This window comes from Mytilus trossulus, chromosome 7 (assembly GCF_036588685.1).
Source record: "Mytilus trossulus isolate FHL-02 chromosome 7, PNRI_Mtr1.1.1.hap1, whole genome shotgun sequence".
In the NCBI taxonomy this organism is placed as follows: domain Eukaryota; kingdom Metazoa; phylum Mollusca; class Bivalvia; order Mytilida; family Mytilidae; genus Mytilus; species Mytilus trossulus.
Window position 1 is genome coordinate 29513530 of NC_086379.1, and position 11602 is coordinate 29525131.

The 11602-nt window shown below is 33.1% G+C and overlaps 1 long non-coding RNA gene across 1 annotated transcript; it reads right to left on the minus strand.

The window, feature by feature from the left end:
• Positions 1-2465: 2465 nt before the first annotated feature.
• LOC134724907 (uncharacterized) lies at positions 2466-9539 on the minus strand. The gene is made up of 2 exons (XR_010108504.1): positions 9401-9539; positions 2466-3097 (listed from the first exon to the last, which is right to left on the minus strand). It is a non-coding gene; the product is annotated as an uncharacterized LOC134724907 (long non-coding RNA).
• Between the last annotated feature and the right edge of the window lie 2063 nt (positions 9540-11602).

An 11602-nucleotide genomic window follows, 5' to 3' on the forward strand; every position in this document is an offset into this window, starting at 1 on the left:
TGATTTTGGTTGAATGTTCAAAGTCTTTCAAAGTATTCCACTGACATGCTTATGCCTCATTCATCTTTCATCGTGCTCACTTTTAAAAGTGGTTTTACATCATCACACAAAAGATAGTTATGACAACAACTGCATGGTGGTTTTATTTTTCTACATGCTTTGTGTCGACCTATTTCAATTATTAACATATAACAAACATACAATGAATTGAATGGATGAATGAACGTCGTAAATGCAAATATTAATAATGTTTTGACGGAATGTAACTATGGTGACATCTTGGCAACCGTAAACAAAGATTATTTCACTTTTTTTCTTCTAGATACAACTGGTAGAATTCCTTTTTGTTATGTAAACCACATATCGGACTGAGAGCATCTTGTAGAGAATACAGGTTTGAGATACTTTAGTTAGCTCAAATGTACAAATGTTTGCTGTTGTATATTCATCATGTATAAAGCTGGTATTGGTGACTGTTGAAAAGTCAGTGAATAATAATAATTATGATAGCTGCTAATTCATTTAACATTTTTTAGATATTGTATGACTTTTTCTTCTGACCCCAATACTTTTGATGTATTGAGCCGATATTCTATTTTTCACTCGTCCCAACTTTTTATTGAAGTTATTATGTCTTTCTAATTTGGACAGTTTTTACGGTATATTTAGTGGTAAATATTTAGTTGATATAAAAAAAGAAGATGTGGTATGATTGCTAATGAGTGGCCAAATGACACAAACATTAACTTGACAACTATAGGTCATCGTACGGCCTTCAAAAATGAGCAAATCATATACTGCATAGTCAGCTATATGTTTAACACACATTTGCGATGTATTTCATCATTTATTAACATTAAAGACTAAAAATTTAAAATTTTGATGTAAAACAATTTCGTACAAAACATTGAAATAAAGCCAAATTTGATAATAATAAAAAAAAATAGTCATGCGAGGCAGACTTCATACAGGAACGTTTTACGAAGAAAGAAAAGAAAATCTTTAAGTTTAATATCCACTACATAGATGTTAACTCATTAAACAATTCCAAATGTGGCGATTATGTTGAACGCATCTATCCCACCAAACACACCGATACAGTTAAATCTGTCTCATATTGTGAATAACAACTAGACCTTGACACCGAGTCGGTTGACAACAACTTTAGATTATGTAAGCTTCCCCATTGTGAACTTCCAATATTAATGTAGCAATATCTCGCCAGTGCCTGATTACGTAGTATATATTTTCTTAATTGATAGAAATACAAGGTCATGTTTTTATAGGTTTCTGCTCAAAAGAATTTCACCATAATTCCTAAGTGTTGAAGTTGAAATCATCCTTAAATGTAACGGTTTTGTATTACCGTTACGGAATATCCATTTCACAAGCAATAGCGGATATGTTCCCCATGTTCCTTATGTCTCAACTACAATACCGTCCACTTTTTCGGAACGCGACTAACTGGGTTTGTACGAACGCGAGCAATACGATGGGTTAAACATGTCGGGAAAGATCTGCTTACATATACAAAACACGAGATCATCGATAGTTTTGGTGGGGTATGTGTTGCTGAGTCATTATTTTTTTTTATATATAAATGGAAGTTTTTAACGACCTTGATTGTCTGTACAGCCCTTGCACGGTCGGGGTCGTTTTTTTTAATGTCATTGTGTTGTGTGTACTTATGTGTTTGTCTGTTGGTATTTTTTGGCCTCGATGTTTTTAGTTAATTTGTGACTTATGAGTTTGAATGTCCCTTTGGTATTTGTCTGCATTTTTCACAGTTAAGGCATATCTATTATTAGATCACTCTCTTACGTGTGCTCTGTTGCTATTGAAATTGAATTCGGTCCAATTGAAATATTTGATCCAATTATATGTACGTTATTGTCTTTTTTATTGTATGAAACTTTTTCACAAGATATAATCCATAATATGTGAAAATACCCCACAAATGTAGCGTATTGACACCAACCAAACAATTGTGCCAAAACTTCTGCTAGGAAACGCAGCGAGGTGAAGGTAGTGTTTGTGCTATTTTTACTTTTAGACGAGAAACACTGTTTGGTAGAGTACCACATCTAAATAATTACATCAGATGTATGTTTCTTTATATTACGTTATTCCGATTGGCTATAATTGCAATCACGTGTTATTCCTTAAGCAATTGCATCATGACACAATAAAATGTATCATTCATGATGACACGAGGTCCCACAATAAAGTGCACAGGAAAATTAAATAAAACCTTGATAAAAATCGTGTTTTCATCATCCTAGCTAAAAAATGTAATTATAAGTATTGAATGCTTCCTTTTGTAAATTCACAGGGTTGTAAAAGCGTTGACCGTGCGCACATTTTTAGAATGAACCGCGGAATACAAAATGTAATTTGGTCAACGCTTTTACATCCATATGAATTTACAAAAAGAAACATTCAATCTTTATTGAAAAGAATAAAAGTTAAAAAATACATTTTTATTTTATATTCATAGATTTGAATAACAAAAGGTCAAAATTTTTTTAAATGGAGTAACTTTGTGTTATCTGTTCCATATTTTAATTTGCGTCCAATTTAAAACGTCCCTCTCGGCCGATAGAATTTTTACAACCTTGCATAGTACCGATAAAGTCATTCTTCATACACATGTGCCAGTTTGGCCATTTTCTTGGGAAAAATGCGTATTCTCCTCCGGATACCTCCTCGATTTTCCACTCGCCTTCCGCACCTGGCTTTGTAATGGTCGACTGAATCAAACCTTGTGATGAATCTGTCATGTAAACATACCGTTCATCCCATTTCTTTGATGTAATGTAGAAATATGGTTCGTTTGCCTTGATGCGTTCAAAATTAAATTTGCGACCATCACCAAGAGACATGAATCCGTGAGTTCCATGAAGTTTCCCGTTTGGATGAGACCCCATAGTTACATACCACTGAGGCCATCTATTAGGACGTAGAGTAAAAGAGGGTGCGGAGCACACATCTTCTTCGAGGAAATTAAGTTCGTCTGATTTTACTGATTGTACGAACACTGTCACAACTGCGAGAACGAGTATAAAAATTCTTGTAGCCATTATTAGTGCTTGAAAATCTGAAATTAAAAGAATAAACGTTATAATTGTGACTTTGTCAAACACAAGACGATATACCGATGTTATAAAAAAAAAAGATGTGGTATGATTGCCAATGAGACAACTATCCACAAAAGACTAAAATGACACAAACATTAACAACTATAGGTCACCGTACGGCCTTCGCCAATGAGCAAAGCCCATACCGCATAGTCAGCAATAAAGGGCCCCGATAAGACAATGTAAAACAATTCAAACGAGAAAACTAACAGCCTAATTTATGTAAAAAAGTGAACAAAAAATAAATATGTAACACATAAACAAACGACAACCACTGAATTACAGGCTCCTGACTTGAGACAGGCACATACAATAATGTGGCGGGGTTAAACATGTTAACGGGACTTGAAAATCATAAGACCAATCACAGTAAGGGCATACAATAATAACAAACATACAGAAAACTCGAGAAACACAAAACCAGCAACAGTTACACCGATACACCGGGAGGGTAAACATTTCATGTTCCGAATACTACCAAATTGTTGTGTTCCTCAAGCAAGTACACAATTGGCCTTTTAAACATTTTTTTATTCGAGCGTCGCTGATAAAGTCTTTTGTAGACAAACACGCGTCTGGGGTATATATAAAATTTTAATCACAATATTTATGATGAGTCTATTTACAGCTGTTTGATTATACATGTATGTCAAATTGTATATGTAGGCACTCATGATACAGCTGAAATCTCTTTTCTCTGTTCAGATCGGTCAAAATGATCTGACATAGCACTGTTTAATATAAAAGAAAAGATGTGGTACGATTGCCAATGCGTGAAATTTTTCCGAGAGACCAAATGACTCAGAAATTAACAACTGTACGGTATAGAACCATTCCAGAACAACATGTCTGCCCGTCAACTGTTTTGGTAGAACTGCCACAACTTTGAATGAAAATGTTAGACAAGTTTATATAATACTTTGATTTGATTATCTTTGATAAATAATATACGTTTCCTCATTACCAATAATGCCAAAGCAGTAGCCTTCAATAGGGGAAAACAATTATATTTCTCTCATAATAAAATGATTTAAGTAAAGAGTATACATGTATGAAGTGGACCATTATGCGCTTTTTCAAAAAGATGCATATTTGGTTTTAGTTCAATTCGGAAAGTTATCACTTTATTAAATGAGGAAAACATGTCGTTTGCTTATAAAAACTATAAGAAATAAAAAAAAATCCCATTTAATTATGCGGTTTGTTTAAAATAGAAATACATAAAACAAAATAAAGTACAATATGAATAGACAGTGCTTTACACTAAGTACGGTTACCTGTAGTTGTTTAAATTTCTGTGTCATTTGGTCTCTCGTGGAGAGTTGTCTCATTGGCAATCGTATCACATCTTGTTCGCGGATTATGTAAAATGTAAAGTCCAAAATTATTTTTTTGGTTTCATAAATTCAAAACTAATTATTGCCATTCATTATAAATAAATTTCTTAAAATTAATGCCCAAAGAACTTTTTATGTTATTTACACTAACATTAACAACGTACATACATGTTGGGTATGACTATACAACGTCAGATTGGGCTTGTCGCCATAATAATTGACAACATTGAAAACAAGAGGATCTTAAGAGCCTGTGTGGCTCACCATAGTATACATGTATGTGCATATTAAACAAATTACACAGATAGATTCATGACAAAATTGAATTTTTGGTGATGGTGATGTGTTTGTAGGTCTTACTTGCGACTTACAATTTTCTCTATCTACAATAAGCTTAGCCCTTTCGTTACAGAGGATTTTTTTCTTCTTTTAAATTTACCAAATTAATGAAAATTGTTAACAAATGAGTATAAAGGAAAACTCCTTCAGGGGTCAACTGATCATTTTAGTAATTTTGACTTATTAGAAGATCTTTTAAAAGAGGGACGAAAGACACCAAAGGGACAGTCAAACTCGTAAATCTAAAACAAACTGACAACGCCATGGCTAAAAATGAAAAAGACAAACAGAAAAACAATAGTACACATGACACAACATAGAAAACTAAAGAATAAACAACACGAACCCCACCAAAAACTAGGGGTGATCTCAGGTGCTCCGGAAGGGTAAGCAGATCCTGCTCCACATGCGGCACCCGTCGTGTTGCTTATGTGATTACAAATCCGGTAAATAGTCTAAATTCGGTAGGTCAAATTCATGAAAGGGAAGGGGATTGTAGTTACGACGTAAGGAACATATCCGATATCATTTGTGAAACGGTTATTCCATAACGGTCAACCAACTCGTGATGGCGTCCGTAAAATTTACGAAGGGATGATTTCAACTTCACCATTTGGAACTCTTGGTTTAATAGCTTCTTTGTGAGCAGTAACCCTCTATCAAGAAAATCATGATAGGAAATGCAAGCACGGGAATATCGTATCAATTGGGAGATATATACCCCGTATGCAGGTGCTGCTGGAATGTTGCTACTTAGAAATGGAAAGTTCACAATTTCCTTAACATTATTGCTGGTAACAGTTTCTCTCTATCTATAATAATATTCAAGATAATAACCAAAAATGACAAGATTTCTTCAAAAATTACCAATTTGTGGGCAGCAACCCAACAACCAATTTTCCAATTCATCTGAAAATATCAGGACAGAAACAATTTAACCACTTGTCGGACTTGCTTTAAATGCTTTGGTTTCAGTGTTATAAGCCAAAATTGACATTTTACCACTATGTTTTTTTTAGCCATGGCGGCCATTTTGGTTGGTTGGCTGGGTCAACGGACATTTTTTTTAAACTAGATACCCTAATGATGATTGTGGTCAAGGTTGGTTAAATTTGGCCCAGTAGTTTCAGAGGAGAAGATTTTTGTCAAAGTTAATGACGACGGACGACAGACGTAATACGACGGACGACAGACGACAAGTGATGAGAAAAGCTCACTTGGCCCTTCGGACCAGACGAGCTAATAAACAGTATATTTTTTTTAAAACCAATCAGAAGACAGTAAATACATCCAATTTATTTATTATTGAATCAACTTAATACAAAAACTACTTTGACGGACAAAAAGACAAGTGGACCAATAACAACGTTTTGGTGAACATTCGCTTTTAAAAATTTACCAATAATTATTATGCATTAGATTCTGAAACGGCGAATTACCATGTACGTACGTGTATAAGGTAGACATCGGTCACCTTTTATGAGGATATGAATGAGGTCAGAGTGGGGTCGGCGGCCCGAAACATATATAACATATTTCTCTGATGGGATTCAAAGAAATGAGAATGGGACCAATAACAATAAATATATATAAAAAACAAAATAAATAGGGGATTGTTTGTTATTAAAAACCGTGCGGCAAATATCACATGCTTGCTATAAGGACAGTTTCCAATTTTAATACAGATCAATTGGAAGAATAAAGAAAAAGGAAATGTCAAATGGTAAAATTATAAAAAAAAAAAAAAAAAAAAAAAACACTATAAAAACGATGGCCTGACGTGTCCGTTTAATCAAAGATCAAGAACAGTTCACAAGCTTAACGAAAACCAACCGGGAAAATCACTGAGTTTGTGACGTCCCACCTTCCGAGAACAAATAAATATACCCACTAGTTCCCAACCGACTTTTTTAGACTAGAACATGAACCTCGTAATTCTATATACGAGGAACCGAAGTCGATCTATAGTATAGTACATTAGAAAATTATTATGTAAAATGCGAGTAAGTGACCATTTCTTGTAAATAGAGAGGGGTAGATATAAAAGAATTCAAAGAGAAAATAGAATATGTAAACATTGTAATATAAATGCAGTTGAAGATGAAACCCACTTTTTCTTAAAATGTAAAATTAATAAATCTTTACGTAATCAGCTTGAAAAAGATATAAATAATATATGTCCAGAATACTTAATTTGTCTGAAACAGATTGATTACAATTAATTCTATCGCCATTTGATATTATGCAGCTTACTGTTCCGTTCATTAAAAAGTCATTTGCACTGAGGGGAGTGGACACAACGCCTGCATACATATTACTGTTTTACCACTTTATTATGATGTTTAATATGTTAACTTTTCTATTGTGTATATTGTATTGTATTGTTTGTATATGCCTTCAACCCCCAGGGGTATAAATGCGCATTTCATAAATAAATTATATCTATTTCCGTTCAATTTTCGGTCTTGCGAAAGCAATGTCTTAACTCATTTTCTAATAGAATTATTGACCAGTTCAAGACCTTAAGGTTCCACTAAAGTCAAAATATATTACACTGCAGAAATATCTAAACTCTACCCGTATTTTTCAACCTATAGTGAATAAAGTCCTAAACTATGAGAACATATGTCCATTTAAGGTTCATGTGGACCATATGGCTAAAATGGCCGTATTTTCACTTCAAAATTTACTCCGAGTACAGACAGACCTGAGCATCTGTAAAACAATTAAGGCATAGCATGCCCTAGATAAATGAATTTTAAGTATGTTTTATGTTTTAGAAAAATAAAAACTTACCAGGATTTTGCGGTGCACTTTTTTTCATTCCTCCAGAAGGTGCCAAAATAACCTAAGTTGGGAAACAGGTTTGAGAACTTCCCCACAGGTAAAAATTAAAGTGAGCATTTTTAATTGACATGGACCTTAGATGGACAATAGATACCTGACAATAATTGGTTATTTAAACTGTATACCCGAGTGGACCATATCAAGGTAAACTCAACTGTTTGTTAATTTTATCATCTTCTGCAGAGACGAAAAAAAGTGTACGGCAAAAAACAGTAAAGTTATGAATTTTCTAAATCATACAATGCATTTGAATTCTATTTATCTAGGGCAATGCCATGCTTTGCCTTAAAAAATTTCCAGATGCACAGGTTTGCCTGTACTCAGAGAAAATTTTGAGGTGAAAATACGGCCATTTTAGCCATAGGGTCCACATGAACCTTTAACATACTCTTCAAATACACACTGTGAAAATTGTAAATAAACTTGAAATTTTATGTTGTGGTTAAACCTCGCAAGCCTCCAGATTTTTGGAAAATTCAATGTTCCCCCCCAAAACCGGTTTGGCCACAACAAAAAAACTTCAAAGTTTATTTACAATTTTTTACAGTGTGTATATGTTAAGTATGTTAAATGAACATAATTATGTTCCCATAGTTTAGCACTTTATTCAATGTGTTGAAAAATACAGGCCAAGTAAATATATTTATGAAGTGTCCTTTATTTTGACTTTAGTGGAACCTTAAGGTTTTTGTACCCTTCTGTAGCCATTGTTGTACGAACTTTTCAAACTTCAATTGTATCATAACTACAGATATAATGAATAATAGAGATATGCCATTTTGTACATATTCCAAGGGGAAACTTGACGCAAAGCATTATTTTTTACTGTTCCATTGCATTTGATAGAAAAAGAGGACTTTGTGGCAAATAAACCAAGATTTTTATAGAAAATCCACAGCCTTTATCCTTTTACGCTCATATTTGGCAATTTGATGACTGATAGATATAGGACTATTGCATGCAGTGCTAGCATTGATTTCCTTAAAACAAGTTTATAAATGTAGTTATTGGTTAAAATAAATATAATTATGGCCAAAATCAAGTACACATTTTAGGGTGCGCTCGACTTTACGTGACCCAGCACGAGGTGTTTTGGAATTTACAGCTTGCTTAGAACTTTTTGTAAAAAAATAAACACTAGCACATCATAGAAAATCAAGCGAGTAATTTATGTTTCAAATTTTATAACAAAAAACTCGGCTGTGGATTTTCTATAAAAATCTTTATTTATTTGCCACAAAGTCCTCTTTTTCTATCAATTGCAATGAAACAGTAAAAAATAATGCTTTGCATCAAGTTTCCATTTGAATATGTACTAAATGGCCTATCTCTATCATTCATTATATCTGTAGTTTTGATACAATTGAAGTTAGAAATAATCGTACAAAATTGGCTACAGAAGGGTACATAAACCTTAAAAAACATGCAATAATACAAAAGTTCAATTCCCGAGTAAGGCTCGAACAATTCCAAAGATAGACGACAGTTACTCTGAAATATCCCTAGGACTAACCATTCAATATCGCCATATCTTATAAACCCGAAATCATAAAACATCTAGCTACTGTAAAATGTAAAATTTCTTTTTATATCTATCTAATTTATTTTTATCAGGAACAGAAACGTAAATCATAATGCAGAAAAGTTTGACTCTAAAATCGAAAAAAAAACAATGCAAAGAAATAAATATTTGGGTCAAACATTGAAAACAAATAAAATGAAATTTAAAGTACAACTTACCACTACGAACGTTTTTCCTCTTTCTAAAGAGAGCAAACAAATGGAAGACCTTGACTTGCTGTCCAGACGGGGTTTAAATACCCAAGCCGTCTTGACATTGAGTCTCAATCACGAAAAAAACGATCCCCGCGAAAAGTGAACGGACAACCTAGTTATATAATAATATCTAAAAATAAGAAAGGGGAATTCACGATGACGAATTCATGAACGATTTTATTATACCCCACGCAACGAGTTGCGGAGGGTATAATGTTTTTGACCCGTCCGTCCGTCAGTCCGTCCGTCCGTCAGTGTTGTTTCTTGTCATCGCAACTCCTCTCAAACCACACAACAGAATTTCACGAAACCTTTTCAGATAGTAAGGACATACTATGTAGTTGTGCATATCGACGGGAAATTTTGATTCAATTTTTTTTCTAGGAGTTACGCCCCTTTGAACTTATTTGCTTTAATGTACTACTGCAACAGTTTGTCATCGCAACTCCTCTCAAACCACACAACAGAATTTCATGAAATTTTGTAGATAATAAGGACATACTATTTAGATGTGCATATTGGCAGGAAATTAATTTTTCTTATACAATTTTTTTTCTTTCACTTATTTAATTTCTCCAATGACAATGTGGGGACGTGGGGTATGTGAGCGTGCTCACTAAGGTTCTTTAATTTCGAATGTTTATATGCCATCATCAAATTGCCAATGTTAATCATCAAGATTTGCCAGACAGAGAAACTACAATGTATGGAAAAAATTTATCAAAAACAAGTGGGAGAATTAAGGAATAAAAAAGATTTTGTAATGAAGTTTTCCTCATTTTTTAAAGGTTAAAGTAAAAACAAAAATATTGCTTCATTTGTGATTGCATGTTACAAATGTGAAATGTCATAAAAACTATATCCCTCTTTAAAGTTAAATGGTCGGTGCCTTTGTTTACCCTAAATGATTTTTCCAGTCTGTTTTGAACTACTTATATCTTCAGTTAATGGGGCTGGTGCATCTTTATTAGATAAGTTTAAAAAAATTAGTAAAACGAAGTTTTTGTCTTGCTTTTTTTTCTTCAAAAATATGATAAAAAGTATGGGTCACCGGACTTTTTTCTACGCTAAGGGTTGATCATATTTGTCAGATTTCGTAGTATAATAATAGATTATGCATGGAAAATCAAATGTTGTGTGATAAAAACATAAACTACATGATGACAGAATTTTAAGTTGTAATGGGAGAAGATAGCAGTAAGAACATGCTCACTAAAAATAAAAATAAAAAAAGGGTAATCGAACTTGTTTTCTTGCTGTATATTGAAATTGGTTAATTCACAAAACTTTTTATTATGAAAATTACTTTGTCTGAGTTATCTTCCCTTATTTGGCAATTTATTTATTTTTTTGGAAAAGGGGGGGGGGGTCAAAACATTGATTATCGAGTAGAACAGGTAAAATCCTATTTCTTGAAGTTAACAAGGTTACACTTTTTCCGTTCATTTGAAATAATATTAATTAGAAAGTTTATTTTCTGATATCGTTGCTTATGATTATAGGACGGGAATGGTGTTCATGTGTGTGGGAAAGGTGGTTGGTGGTTATTCAAATATGCACTTCTAGTTTAAAAAAAATCACATAGTAATCCATTTTTTTTTTTTATATCAATTACTGTTCTTCGAGCTTCAGCATCTATCTGACACTCTATTTCTTAACCTCGTTTTTGAAAATGCATGGACAAAAAATAACCAAGCGATCTCTACAAAACCCCCACATAGCTCCAAAGTCTGGTCTTGTTAATTTTGAGTTGATAAATTTAGCGGTTAATAGCGTGTTCAACAAATACCCGAAACCCTGAACCGTAATTGCAAGTTCTACATGTAACTCTTAAGTTTACGACTCCTATAGTAGTACGATGACAAATATTCAAATAGTCTTACTGCATGCGAGAAATTTATAATGTGCTTGTAATAAATTTTCAAACGTGTACCAATTTGTCATGAATAACAAAAATTAGATAAAAATTCTATTCGCACAGATCTTTATGCTGGACATGATCAACACAAAATTGATTTTTTTTTAAATGTGTTCCAGTTTTTGGAGAAAAAAATATTTGTTTTTGACCCTGAGAAAAAAAATATATATTTGTTTCACCCTCAGCTGTCACTATAACTTTTTTATGTAATGCTTAAATTGAAAGAAAAAAATGTTTTAGGCTTGTCG